This window comes from Solanum lycopersicum, chromosome 3 (assembly GCF_036512215.1).
Source record: "Solanum lycopersicum chromosome 3, SLM_r2.1".
Lineage (NCBI taxonomy): Eukaryota > Viridiplantae > Streptophyta > Magnoliopsida > Solanales > Solanaceae > Solanum > Solanum lycopersicum.
The window spans coordinates 26,465,441-26,479,091 of record NC_090802.1 but is presented as its reverse complement, the minus strand read 5'-3'; the positions used below and the strand labels follow the sequence as shown (position 1 = coordinate 26,479,091).

The window sequence follows — 13,651 nt, the reverse complement described above, 5'->3', positions numbered from 1 at the left end:
TTGGGGATTCTTTCCTCTTGTTCTATGTCTAAAACAATTAATATATGCAAGGATCAACAATCAAAGATATAATTATTCGGATTATAACAAACCTAATAACCCTAGACCAAACCCAAGATCCTAACTATAATTCTTAGACCAAAATCCTTCCCCATCGATAATAACTTAAGAAAATAGGTTCCATGGATCGAAACATGAATTCGGGGTGTTAAAATATTATCTTTAGCCTAAAAATGGTAAACAAATTGTTAAGAATTAGTCTGGATCACCTCCTTAGATCTAAAAGTCGGAAAATGTCAAATAAGGTTGTTTAGGATTTTATAAGAGACTTTAAGTTTCCTCTAACCCGCTATACGGACCCATCCAGCCACAGTGGCCCAAATCCCTCTACAACGGCCTCAACGAAGACAGAATATATCCATTCACACTAAGATCATTTCCAGGAGTTCTACTCACCAAAATTCGATTTCATATAGTTGTGCGGGTTTCTTATTGTCTTAGAAATTCACTCATGTAATCAAATTCACAATTAGATCTCTCACTCATTACTATATTTTTTACACCTTAATGACTCCGATTTCATCCAAATCTGGATTAGTCTAGGAATTCCAAAGTTACTACCAAAGAGTTTTTTGGCCCCAATTCTTTCTTGATTGACTTTTCCATAACGATGGAATCAAGTCTTACATGTTTATATAGTAATAGCTATTTTGAAGTAAACTTCATGGCAACCTAATCACATAAGTAACATTAATAAATAAATTCATTCTATTGTCTTGGGCATCCAAAAAGTAAATTGTGATAATACTCAAGCTCTTGAGATGTTTAATAACTTAAGGAAAAAAATATTCAGAAGCATATATACATTACAAGAGAAATTGTTAACAAAAATAAATGAATTTATACTACAATATTAGTTAAACTAATACAAACTTCAACTAACGTTATTACAAGTCATATAAACTTTTCTTTATCGAAAATACTTAAATATTAAGAAATAGTAAATTAGTAAAATAAAAAAGCAATGTTTTTATAGTAATAAATATTTTGAAGCAAACTTCATGGTAATCTAAATCTCACAAGTAGCATTGATAAATAAAGTCATTCTTTTCTCTTGAGCATTAAAAAAACTCGTGATAAATTCTCTAACTCTTCAGAAGTTTAATAACTTCAAAAAAGATATTCAGAAGCATACTACATCACAAGACAAATTGTTAATAAAAATAAATGAATTTAGTTTACATCATGTTAACTCCATATATTGGAACATACATACTAATATATATACTAAGCCAAAAAACAATTATCATATCATCAAAATTATTTTCCTCAAGTACTCGAGGTTAATGAATATATCCTCATAGGACAGAACAATTTACTTCCCCAGAAAGGTGGGTACCTCATATACGCTAGACTTTGAAATAACTCAACGCAACAACTCATATGAAATTTTATAAAATGTAAGAAGAGGAAGAAACGAGATTAAAAAAATTGTAGTTGAAAAATGAAAAGAAACCCATCTATTTATAGCCAACAAAAGATAGTTTGAACAAGTGTTTTTTTGTGACTTATCTGAAAAGTGATGAACTTATCGACAAGTAACGTGCCTTTTGAAAAGTCATTATTTTTTCGAAAAGTCACAACCATTTAAAAAAGATAACTTTTTGGAAAAGTCATAACTCATCAAAAAATCACAATCCTGTGAAAAAATCATAACATAAGTTAGATATATCATAGTAATTTAACATTTAAATTAGGAGTTCATTCTTTTAAGGTAATATAAATATAGATATAGATATAAATATCGATGAATAAGAATGAATCCGATAATAACATTCAAAAAATAACATAAAAGAAAAGTTTGGCATATATCTCTTTTTATCTTAATGAACATTGATCCAGCTCAATAAATTAGTAGGAATACGTAACTAAAAGAGCTAAGCTATTTAGGAAGCTACAGTTAAATGCAATTATTTTATCAAGAAATTGTCATTTCCATCTCTATACAAATACTATGGAATATAATATAATAGAAAAGAAAATTGAATAATTATCTACATTGACAACCCATATAAATTATAAATTCAAAATAAATATATTTTAGTTTTAGTCAATTTGCACACCTAGTTTACATTGTTTAGACAATTCAACAGTTAGGAGAAATCATAGAGATGTTGATATCATATTACATAATTTTAGATATTATGATAAATTATCCATTTAAAATTGATTTTTTTGTTCTCCTCTGTATCTTTCTAAATTGGTTTCTTTTATTTTGTCTGTGAATTTTTGTTCCCCTCACTACTTCAATCTCTCTTACATGTACAAGCATCTACAACAATGAAGGATATCAGTTATCACTTGGATGGTGTGCTCAACTATAAATAAAGGAGCTTTGTGTGCTCAAAATAAGATCTAAGAACCTTGTGTGCTAAATGTATCGCAGATTTACTATATTTTTAATGTTTTAAACGTGAAGTTTCAGGTGTATTTTGAGCATTCTTCAGTAGATTTGATGGTATTTCATCTTTATTTTGTAGGAAAATAGGTCTTGGTAGCTTCAATTAGAGTACAATGTTAGAAGCTGGGTTTTTGTGTTCCATGAGTCAGCCTATGAGTCACAGAAGTTTCTAAGAGCTGTAGGTGAAACTCATAGAAAGGATCACATGTTTTTGAAGTTCGCCTTTAAAGACAATCCAAACCCCAAATAGGTAAACGTTGTGAGTACCTGTAGTGGTCATCCACAAGAGGAGTTGACCCCAAAAACGAAAGTTGCTGAAGAAAAAGGGAAGAATATAGATGAAGCCGGACCGAGTGAGAAAAGGGTGTATGATGAACCAAATGAAAAACCACCTCCTCCATTTCAACAAAAAATCAAAAAGCAGAACGAGGAGGAATGTTTTGGTAAGTTTATCAAACTCCTTAAATATGTTCATATTAACTTACCTTTGATTAATGTTTTGCAAGGTATTACGAAATATCCAAATATGTTAAAGATATTGTGTCTAACAAAAGTAGGTTGGTGGTGTATGAAAAGATAGTACTTGTTTACATCCCTACTCTTTCGGAATAGGTCGAAACGTCGCGGCAACTCGAAAATAATTAATTGTTCAATTTTAACAAAGTTTTAAAAATAAACGAGTTTTAAAAAAGAGTCGCCACCTAATTTTAGGAAAACTAGGAAACCAATTATTTATCTACGAAATCAAATTGATTCTAGGTAAGGGGTTCAAGTTATTCTGAAGGGAAGGGGTTAGGCATCCTTCGGAATCCACAAATGTGGTTCCCGACTGAATTCATTTTTTTTCAAATTGAGGAAGAATATAAAATAATGTACAAGTATAATAAACATTTAATATACACAATAAAATAAAATAAAATAATAATCATCGGCCTAAGGTTTGCCTAACGTCAATATTTACAATATAATGAAATACAAGGAGAAGCACCTTCGGGTACCTGTAAACACACTTAGTAAAAGTGTTAGTAAAGAATAAATATGATTAAAATTGAATAAACCAAATAATAACTAAAAATAAAAACCCGTCTTATTAACATGGGAAACCTTGGAATCGTTTCTTCATCGGCCAATTTAACAAGTAAAATTAAATTAAAATTCCGTCTTTTAAAATGGAAAGGCCTCCAAAACCGACAGAGAGTTTTTACATTGGCCAACTTCAACATATAAAATATATAAACTTGAATTAAAATTCCGTCTTTTTAAAATGGGGAGGCCTCTAAACCCGACGGATAGATTTTTCATCGGCCCCTTAACAAATATATTTAATATAACGTGAACATCAACAAACATAACAAACTTATCCCAAGAGAATATGAAAAACAACAATAAAACTAAAACAACATAATTAGAAATGGAAATAACAATAACGTAATATATATAAATTAAAAATAACATTAAAATAGAATAATAACAAAACTCTGAAAAGTTAAGATAACAAATAGTTGACTAACAATTTTAAAATAATAATAATAAATAAATAAACATCAAACCGTAAAATAATGCTAATATTAAAACTACAATAAACACAAATATTAATCGACTTTTAGAACTACATTAAACTAAAAAACAAAACAAGCTACATATAATAAACAGAAAACATAAAAAAGCTGGGAATTAAAGAAAACAAAGCTAAAAAAAAAAAAATTACCTGGTTCTGGGCGGCGAACCGGTACTACGAGTTTGAAGGAGACGACTCCACCTCTTTAACTCGAAAAGCCACAAAAACACTTTAAAATTTTTGAACTATGGGAACCAAGAATTCTCAAAATTTTATGAGTATTCTTTTTTTCCCCTCCAAATCCTTCTCTAAAATATTGAATGAAGTGGGTTTATATAGAAACCCAAAAATCCTCAAAAATGGTAAACTACCAATGTGGGACTATTGTAAAATTGAAAATTGTTTGAGTGACAATGTGGGAAAGGTAATTTTTTTTTTGTATTTGACTCTAAATGTATGAATTTTAAAATCATCGGACCAAAATTTGCTATTAAATAAATAAAGCTCCAAAATCACGAATTTTTAAAATGTTAGGCCAAAATTGGGTGTCAACAGCTGTCCCTTTCATTGTGTATGATTGATGAAAGAAATCGTGGACAACGAAAATTGACAAATCCAATTTTGACCGAACACATGACCTTTGTAGCGAATTGCGGTTGCATGTGGTGGAAGTTAATCCCAGACATGTCTCCAAAAGGTTCCATGATGTGTTGCGTCCTTGTTGAAGTAGTTTACACCTGTTTTTTTTTTTTAATCTTTTTTTTGAAGAAATTCATCCTTTGGAATGCTCTTGACAACGACTGAGATAAAACTCGTCAGCTTAAAGATGCAACTTAAATGGGAGATAGTGTCTTTCACCGTGTCGACACTTAATTCCTCTCCTCGACATTTGACGTCAGTTGATGTTGAGGGATAGATATTCCCTTTGAGATGCATGATTCTTTTCCTGGCAGTGCATGATTACTTGCACGGCATGAATATCTTCCCGCGATGTTCAAATTTGCGAGGGATGGAATCTTCTAGCGATGCATAAAATTTTGCGAGGGATGGGATCTTCTCGCGATTGCATAAAATTTTGCGAGGGATGAAATCTTCTCGCGATGCATAAATTTCGCAAGGTATGCTTCTTGCGATATGTAAACTTTTGCGAGGAATTGAATCTTTTCGCGATGCATAAAATATTTAACTCGCGATGCATGAATATTGATTTGCAATGCATGAATATTAACTCGCAATGCATGAATATTAACTAGTGATGCATGAATTGACTCTCGATGTATGAATATTAACTCTCGATGCACGAATTAACTCTCGATGCATGGATATTAACTCTCGATGCATGAATTAGAAGTAATGCATGAATTGACTCTCGATGCATGAACTGACTCTCGATGCATGAATATTAACTAGTGATGCATGAATTGAACCTCGATGCATGAATATTAACTCTCGATGCATGAATTAACTCTCGATGCATGAATATTAAATCTCTATGCATGAATTAACTAGTGATGCATGAATTTTCTGCGAGGTATGAAATCTTCTCGCGATGCATGAATTAACTTTTGATGCATGAATTAACTAGTGATGCATGAATTTTCTCTCGATGCATGATCTTCTGCGGGGCATGAATATCTTCCCGCAATGCATAAATTCTGCAAGGTATGGAATCCTTTTGCGATGCATACATTTCTGCGAGGTATGAAATCTTCTCACGATGCATGAATTTTCTGCGAGGTATGAAATCTTCTCGCAATGCATGAATATTTATTTGCGATGCATGAATATTAACTCGCAATGCATGAATTAACTCGCGATGCATGAATTAACTAGTGATGCATGAATCCCGCAAGGCATGAAATCTTCTTGCGATGCATACATTTCTGCGAGGTATGAAACCTTCTCGCAATGCATGAATTTTTTGCGAGGTATGAAACCTTCTCGCAATGCATGAATATGAACTCTCGATGCATGAATATTAACTCGCGATGCATGAATTTCGGCGATGCATGATTTTTAACGAGGCCTGAATGACTCGATAATGTTCCAACTGTAACGAGGTGGATGTCTCAATAATGTTCCAACTGTAACGAGGTGGATGGCTCGATAATGTTCCAACTGTAACGAGGTGGATGTCTCGATAATGTTTCACTGTAACGAGGTGGATGTCTCGATAATGTTCCAACTGTAACAAGGTGGATGGCTCGATAATGTTCCACTGTAACGAGGTGGATGTCTCGATAATGTTCCAACTGTAACGAGGTGGATGTCTCGATAATGTTCCAACTGTAACGAGGTGGATGTCTCGATAATGTTCCAACTGTAACGAGGTGGATGGCTCGATAATGTTCCACTGTAACGAGGTGGATGTCTCGATAATGTTCCACTGTAACGAGGTAGATGTCTCGATAATGTTCCAACTGTAACGAGGTGGATGTCTCGATAATGTCCAACTGTAACGAGGTGGATGTCTCGATAATGTTCCACTGTAACGAGGTGGATGTCTCGATAATGTTCCAACTGTAACGAGGTGGACGACTCGATAATATTCCAACGGTAACGAGGTGGATGCTCGAAAACAGCCCAACTTCAAATGAATTTTTGAGATCCTCTCAAAAATTCTGTCCCAGTTTCTATTATGAAAAGAAATGGAAATCTTACTGGGTATATGACCGAGCCATTGTGGCGCCTACGTATCCCGTTGGAGTAGGAATCAGGTCAAACGTAGTTCCCTCTTGTGGATGATGAGTGCTGCAAAGAATCTGAAAGATTATTAGTAGAAAATGCACAATATGAACATGATGGAATATGCAAATGGTATTCCTTGCTATATTCAAAGCCTAAAACAAAACATATCACATTTTGGGTATGGACAACCTAATGAAGTAAAATAGGCGTCTCACACATATAAGATTAACTTAATGACACCTTTTATAATGAACAACTCAAAAGACAATTTTTTTTTCAAAAATAAAAGAAATGTGAGGAGATAGTCAAATCTTCACCACGATTAGTACCAACAGTTAGGATTGCAGGTAAATCTCCCATTCTTTCTTCTTTTTTTTTTTAAGATTGAATTAAGGTAATTCCTACAGCTTCAAGTGGTACCTCAAATATACTTAAGGATTGACAAGATCCGTTCATCTTGTTTCAAACAAAGGTTTTGAATTGTATCAATCCTCATTTTTCAAGTGCACTCACGACAAAGGCTAGTCCTATCTCACACATATTTGAAACATTTGATTATAGGACATTTTCAAAATGCATTCACACTCACAAGAATGTTCAATGCACACAACTGTGATACCATATGCTTGACCCTTATGTAGATCTCCACTAATGTGAAAACATTTGGAATGAGATCATGTAGGGCTTGTCATTGGCTTGTAACGTAGACTTAGGGATGGGTAGGATATTTATTTGAGATAAAAGTGACTGAATTCCTCCTTGAGCGTCACACAGAATTTGTGCTCTTAATGATTGGTACGCCTTAGGCGTTCGATCCTCTTCATTATTCTCTGCCCTCTCAAATTCTTTTGAACTCTCATTTTTAACACTTTTCCCTTCCCTTTTTTTTGAGCTTCTTTCCTCTTCTTTTTTTTTCTTCTTTTGAGTCCTTATTCTTTGGAGCTTTTCTTTTATTCACTTCTTCATTATAATAATTTTCCTTTTTGTTGGAATATTTTCCTTCCAACCTTTCACTGATCCTATAAAAGAATTTTTTGCCTTTCTTTATTTCTTCCACTTTTTTTTCTTTTTTTTCTAGAGTCTTTGCTTCCTTGATTTCGAGAGACTCAATATCTTTTATTTTTGAAATTTCAAACATTGATCTCCTTTTATAATTTGCACATTCTTTGTGCACTCAAGAAGGTTGGGCCAAGAGAGGATAGTGCTCGTAAGCACTCAAAAGGGTAGTGGTTAAGATGTGGTTGTCCAAATGAAGGTTTCAGGCTCAAATGGGAAAGCTAGGGATTAATGTAATTTGGTAGGCTTTGAAAGGCACAATCGGGTCAAAAAGGCCTACAATCCTTTCTCAAACCAAATATTACTCATGATTTCGCCTCGAAAAACATTCAGGTCAAGTTCTAGATCAACAGTGTAACACAATTGAACTTTGATCAAAATCTCACCACACAATGCATATGAAACATAAGGTTAGTTTTATTCTTATCTTGATTGAATGCAAGAGAATTTTCAAGCATCACAAAAGTACAGATAAGAGGTACCGCAAGAATCTATGGTTTACCGCAAAGTCAGTCTTTTCCATCATATCGAATATATTTACATGCTCTTAACCATATAGGTCTCGACCGAGTTGAAGACATGACTCTAACAGTATGTACAAACAATTTTTTTTTGAAGAATGATTACCGAACCCGAGAAAGGCTGCCTACGTATCTCATTAACATGAGAATCAAGTACGCGTAGTTCGTGCAAATATAACTTTAAAAATATGCACAAACTATTTTATAATTTTTTTTTTGAAAAAGATAATACCGAACCCAAGAAGGGTTGCCTACGTATCTCACCGAAATGAGAATCAGGTACGTGTAGTTCGAGCAGATATGACTGGGAAAATATGCTAAACCAATTTTTATAAAATCTTTTCTTTTGAGAATATTATACCGAACCCAAGAAGGGTTGCCTACGTATCTCACCGAAATGAGAATCAGGTACGCGTAGTTCATCCATATATAACTTTGAAAATATGCACAAACTCTTTATTATTATTATTATTATTATTATTTTATTTTTTATTTTTTATTTTTTTGAAAAGATAATACCGAACTCAAGAAGGGTTGCCTACGTATCTCATTAAAATGAGAATCAGGTACGCGTAGTTCGTGCAGATATGAGTGGGAAAATATGCACAAACGATTTTTAATTTTTTTTGAGAAGATTAAACCGAACCCAAGAAGGGTTGCCTACGTATCTCACCGAAATGAGAATTAGGTACGCGTAGTTCGTGCATATATAACATATAATAATTTAAAGATTTAGACAACTCAAAGAAATTCCTAGGTCTAACGCCACTGAAATTTGTAGTCATGAAGTTTTTTTTTTTTTGATTTTTCACCAATATATTTTATAGCCTCTTAATCGTCAATATTTATACTGTCTGTTGAATGTACCCTGCGAATTTCTACAGTAACGATTTGTTGTACTCTTTTTGGATGTTTTCTTGAATCTTTGTCTCCTTCCAATTTTCACGAGATCCAGACATTGTTATGACCATCCCCGACTGATGTCGGGGACGGTATCCCTACAAAAATATGAGATATATGTGAGAGGAGAACCGGCATGCAAAATAATAATAAAAATAAGTAGATGCGACCTCATAGTCAAATACTCCCCTAATTTATCGTTTTGACTTGATATGATTGAGAAATGCAAGGACTCTAATTTCGCTAATCCTCTTGTCTCTTGCAACTTTGGTCAAGTAATGGTTTCTGAATTCGAACATAAATAAATTTTCACTGTGAAGAAGAACAACTCAAAATGTAAAAGTGTTAGTTCCTGAACATAATGGATAATACAAAATATTACACAAAAAATGAATTAAACACATAAACACAGTTTTAATTAAAGATAAACTGAAACATATCACATAGCATACAAACAATTATTGCGCGTCCTATACAAATATGTGACCCTTTTATGCCTAGGGTAGGCCTATTGATTTGAAAAATGTATACGTCATTTGAGATATTTCATTGCCACAAAACTCAAATTTATACAAATTTTATGAATAAAACTTAATGGGGATACATAATAGGGGAAATGTATACAAATTAATCAGTCTCACACATGGGTACGACCCTAAACTATGCCTCCGCGAAATATCCTTTTGCTTTCTTGATTTGTTGGCATATCCGGGTGCTAAGATCTTCGAATAGGCTTGCAGCTGATGAAGCTCTTTCTTTAACCTAAACAAACTATAATCTAATATTTATCCTATGAGACAATGATTTTCTCAAACAACGTATACATCCTTCAAATTTAAACACATAAGTATGAACGTCCATTTAAGTCGTGGGCCGTTTTGGACTCAAGGTGGTCTTCTAATAGACCCAACACGCCTTGGGTATTGGGTCATCTTAGTATAAATGCGCTATTTTTGGGATTTTGCTCGGCTCTACACTAGTTTACTATGAGTGAGTTGTATTTATAGAGGAAAAGGTAACCCAAGCGGACTACTTGAGCTGAGACAGTTAAAGATCGTTGACTATCAATTAGCCAACTACACTCGTCAGGGTGTCCCGAGAAAGTCTTTGGTTAATGAACGATTGCGAACCCGCATAATCGTCCTTTAGTGGAAATGAAATAAATGTCGTTTGACGGAAAATATTATGCCATGAATGCAATGATAATATACATACTACAAGATAAACAGTGAATAAATACAATATAAAAATAATCAGCGAAATATCAAAATACAAGATATAACATAATAATAAAGCAAAAATTTCCTCAATTTGAAAAAATAAATAAATTCGTATTGGTTAAAACCTCTAAAACTCCCCAGCGGAGTCGCCATTATGTTTACATCCCTACTCTTTCCGAATAGGTCGAAACGTCGCGGCAACTCGAAAATAATTAATTGTTCAATTTTAACAAAGTTTTAAAAATAAACGAGTTTTAAAAAAGAGTCGCCACCTAATTTTAGAAAAACTAGGAAACCAATTATTTATCTACGGAACCAAATTGATTCTAGGTAAGGGGTTAGGCACCCTTCGGAACCCACAAATGTGGTTCCCAGCTGAATTCATTTTTTTTCAAATTGAGGAAGAATATAAAATAATGTACAAGTATAATAAACATTTAATATACACAATAAAATAAAATAAAATAATAATCATCGGCCTAAGGTTTGCCTAACGTCAATATTTGCAATATAATGAAATACAAGGAGAAGGACCTTCGGGTACCTGTAAACACACTTAGTAAAAGTGTTAGTAAAGAATAAATATGATTAAAATTGAATAAACCAAATAATAACTAAAAATAAAAACCCGTCTTATTAACATGGGAAACCTTGGAATCGTTTCTTCGTCGGCCAATTTAACAAGTAAAATTAAATTAAAATTCCGTCTTTTAAAATGGAAAGGCCTCCAAAACCGACGGAGAGTTTTTTCATTGGCCAACTTCAACATATAAAACATATAAACTTGAATTAAAATTCCGTCTCTTTAAAATGGGGAGGCCTCTAAACCCGACGGATAGATTTTTCATCGGCCCTTCAACAAATATATTTAATATAACGTGAACATCAACAAACATAACAAACTTATTCCAAGAGAATATGAAAAACAACAATCAAACTAAAACAACATAATTAGAAATGGAAATAACAATAACGTAATATATAAAAATTAAAAATAACATTAAAATAGAATAATAACAAAACCCTGAAAAGTTAAGATAACAAATAGTTGACTAACAATTTTAAAATAATAATAATAATAAATAAATAAACATCAAACCGTAAAATAATGCTAATATCAAAACTACAATAAACACAAATATTAATCGACTTTTAGAACTACATTAAACTAAAAAACAAAACAAGCTACATATAATAAACAGAAAACATAAAAAAGCTGGGAATTAAATAAAACAAAGCTAAAAAAAAAAATTTACCTGGTCTTGGGCGGCGAACCGGAACTACGAGTTTGAAGGAGACGACTCCACCTCTTCAACTCGAAAAACCATAAAAACACTTTAAACTTTTTGAACTATGGGAACCAAGAATTCTCAAAATTTTATGAGTATTCTTTTTTTCCCCTCCAACTCCTTCTCTAAAATATTGAATGAAGTGGGTTTATATAGAAACCCAAAAATCCTCAAAAAGGGTAAACTACCAATGTGGGACTATTGTAAAATTGAAAATTGTTTGAGTGACAATGTGGGAAAGGTAATTTTTTTTTTTTGTATTTCACTCTAAATGTATGAATTTTAAAATCATCGGACCAAAATTTGCTATTAAATAAATAAAGCTCCAAAATCACGAATTTTTAAAATGTTAGGCCAAAATTGGGTGTCAACAGTACTCTCTAAGGAGCATTTTAGAGTTCAGAACAAGTTGCCGACTAAGTTGAAAGATTAGGATAGTTTCACTATTCAAATCAATATCGTCAAGTGCATCAATACAAGAGGATTGTGCTATTTGGGTGCAAGTATAAACTTGATGCCTACGTTTGTGTTTCTAAAATTGTGGCTAGGAGAGCCCAAGACTAGTACCATAATGTTGGAATTAGCTGACCGTTTGGTAGCAAGGTCGGACGGTGGCATTGAGGATGTCTGAGTCCAAATGGGAACTCTGATTTTACTAGTATACTTTGTCTCCTTAGATTTTGAGCCTGACTCAGAGATCCATTTTATTTTAGGATGCCCATTCTTATTTACTAGTGGTGCATTGATTGATGTGGCGGATGATAGGATGACAATAAGTCTCATGAAAAAGTAGAGGCTATGATGTGTAAAAGGTAAAAAAGTTGTCTGTGATCTATGAGCATTTGTCCACAATCACGATCATTGATGAAGAAGAAACAACAAAGTAAGTTGAAGCACGATACCTTTAGAGAGTGTTGATTGGGTAGGATAGAGATGGGGATTCTAAAGCCAGGAGCTGGCTCGTATACTAGATGTCTCAAATTTGAGTATGTTGCGTAATATTGTGGAACCATTTAATATCTTGGGACCCCCAACCAAGCCGTAAATTGAGGAAGCACTGAAGTTGGAGTTCAGAGATCTTCCCTCTCATATAAGGTACATGTTCTTTAATACTAATGACATGTTACCCTTAATCCTTTCGACTACTTTGTCTGAAGAGCAGGTTGAAGCCTTTCTGAAAGTAATGAAAAAGAGAAAAAAAGCGCTAGACCCGCATATGGCTGACAAACATGGGATCAACCCAGACTTGTGTATACAAAAGATATTCATGGAGGAGGGTAATAAATTGAGTTTACAGCCACAATTCATATAGAATGCAGTTATGGAAGATGTGGTACACAAGAAGGTTATTAACAGGTTAGAAGCAGAGATTGTGTACCCTATCTTTGATAACAAGTGAGTCATCGCGGATATAATTCACATAATTCATTTAGGTTTACATAGGTTAACTCTTGATCAAGAATAAATGTCGAAACAAATGGGAATACGTTTTCATCCCACTGATACGAAGCTAATCAACTATCTGAAGAGGTTTTTCAAAGGCGAATTATCTTTGAATCAAGAATGTCCTATCTTGTTTGCGGATATATATGGAGATCAACCACCATGGGAGATATTTGGAGCTAATTTTGAAGTGAAATATCGTTACTTTATTATTCCTTTGAAGAAGCGGAGGATTAAAGATACAAGGTTTTCTCGAACTTGTGCTAAAGGGATGTGGAAAGGGCAAACCGGAGAAGAACTTATAAGGAGGAATAGTTTGGGGCCTGTGGTAGGGTTTAAGAGAAAGTGCAGGTTTGAAACAAGTGATCAATGTGGCCATAATAATATTTGGTTGATAATAGAATATCAAGTTGCAGATAGTTTCTTTAAGAAAAATAATCATATTCTTAAAGAAGATTTTGTAGTGTGTCGAATCAAGAAGAAGAAGATCATGGATAAAGAGAAGAATGTGGATC

The 13,651-nt window shown here is 33.2% G+C and overlaps 1 long non-coding RNA gene across 1 annotated transcript; it reads left to right on the top strand.

Moving 5' to 3' along the window:
* The first annotated feature begins 2,146 nt into the window (after positions 1-2,146).
* Positions 2,147-3,827, top strand: LOC138347204 (uncharacterized). The gene is made up of 2 exons (XR_011219935.1): positions 2,147-2,437; positions 2,541-3,827. It is a non-coding gene; the product is annotated as an uncharacterized lncRNA (long non-coding RNA).
* Positions 3,828-13,651: the final 9,824 nt, after the last annotated feature.